We start from the raw sequence: 1,673 nt of genomic DNA, 5'->3' as shown, positions 1-1,673 counted from the left end.
GTTCTCTCTTTCTCTCTTTCTTTCTTTCTTTTTTTTTTTTTGTGTTCCGGTAAGAGGAATGCAACCCTTGGCCAGTGAGCGCACCGGCCNAGGGTTGCGATCCGTTGCCGGACACGGAAAAAGACAAAAAGACACACACAAAAAAAAAAATTATAGTTTGGGCTGGCCATTTAGCTTAGTTGGTTAGAGTGCAGTGTTACAACACCAAGGTCAAGGGTTTGGATCCCTGTACCAGCCAGCTGCCAAAAATAAAAATAATACAATAAAAAAGAATTATAGTTTGTAACACTTTGGTCCTTATCTTTCTAATTCCACAATTTAAAAGCCAAGGAACAAATATGACCATAACTTCCTTGGCGATGGTCTTAAAGAAGTCATCTAGGTATTCCCAGCATTGGTTTCTGCTTCAGTAAGTTGGGATTAATATTTGCTATCTGTCTTTCCTGTTGGAATTGTTTGAGATAAATGATTTTTTATCTCTAAACCTGTTTGGCATAGAATTGAAGACAATATAATAATGTTTGCTCTAGAAATGTTGAAAGAAGTACTGGACAAGATTCCTAAGTAATTTATTCCTTTTGATATGTTACTTATTTATACCTGATAATCAGGGATGACCATCTTAGTCATAGTTTTATACCTGAGTGAAACGTGTTTCTGGCACTGGTACCTTCAGTGAAAAGAAGAAAGTGTTGGGTTTTTTTCCACTGATGGTGAGTGGTGGTGGTGTAATGGGAAATCCATAGACTTAATTACTGCTAAATGTGAGGCTTCATTTTTGGACCCAGGCATCTTAGACCTAAGCTGCTTGATTCTCCTTTTGTTTGGTTGCCATTTCTTCCTACGCTGGGGTTCTTTCCACAAGCTTGTATTTAGAGGATCAGATACTGTTTCCTTCCTTGCTGTCTTTGAAAACAAGATCACAGTAAAAATGATGAAAGTGAAAAGGTTAGTTTGGTTGAATCCAGGGTTTGAATCCCTAAATCCCTAGATAAGATGACTGGAGGCTCCCTTTGAGTTTTTTCTGATTTTATCCTGGGGGCAAAGAGTACTAACCCCTCTGACCTGAGTATGTGGTAAGAATATACCTCTTCTCAGCATTTAAGATGAAATCAGTAGAACTGGATGTCCCCTTATCTTAAGTGAGTTGTTTGCCTCTGGTTCTGTCTGGATTTCCCACTTCTCCTGGGACTGTTTACTTTTTACAGGAATGGTCCCATTTGAGTATTTTGCTCATGGTGAAATGTTCAGGAAAAGACTATCAACAACCTTCTCTAGTTGCAACAAAAATGTACTGTATGCCCATGGCATTAATTCACCCTGCACTGTACTGTGGAAGCAAAATACTATTGCCCATGGCATTTGTTCACCCTGCATTGTAAATTTTAGAACCTCTGGTCAAAGGCTTGTGGATCACAGGTGGGCCATACTTTTTCATTTCCATCTTCTGTTGAACCAATCAAGAATCTGCAATGTGCCAGGCATTATGCTAGATGCTAGGATTTAGCATTTGAGACAAATGTAGGTTCTGCCTCTCATTTTGCTTACTGCATAGTCTAAGGGAAGAACTGACAAGCTTTTTCTTACAATTACTGATGTACCCTTTGGTCAAAACTGTTTCTCCTTTGAGGTTTAAGCCTATACCTCTCTCACCTTTTATCTGCCATCTTCTG

The 1,673-nt window shown here is 39.0% G+C and overlaps 1 protein-coding gene across 3 annotated transcripts in view; it reads left to right on the top strand.

The window, feature by feature from the left end:
* The window catches only part of RPS6KB1 (ribosomal protein S6 kinase, 70kDa, polypeptide 1), a 48,724-nt gene that overhangs the window by 16,695 nt on the left and 30,356 nt on the right, over positions 1-1,673 (top strand). The window lies entirely within an intron of this gene.

This window comes from Galeopterus variegatus, unplaced genomic scaffold (genome assembly GCF_000696425.1).
Source record: "Galeopterus variegatus unplaced genomic scaffold, G_variegatus-3.0.2 Scaffold1755, whole genome shotgun sequence".
Classification (NCBI taxonomy): domain Eukaryota; kingdom Metazoa; phylum Chordata; class Mammalia; order Dermoptera; family Cynocephalidae; genus Galeopterus; species Galeopterus variegatus.
The sequence above is the reverse complement of the archived record's forward strand: the minus strand, read 5'-3'. Positions and strand labels throughout refer to the sequence as shown.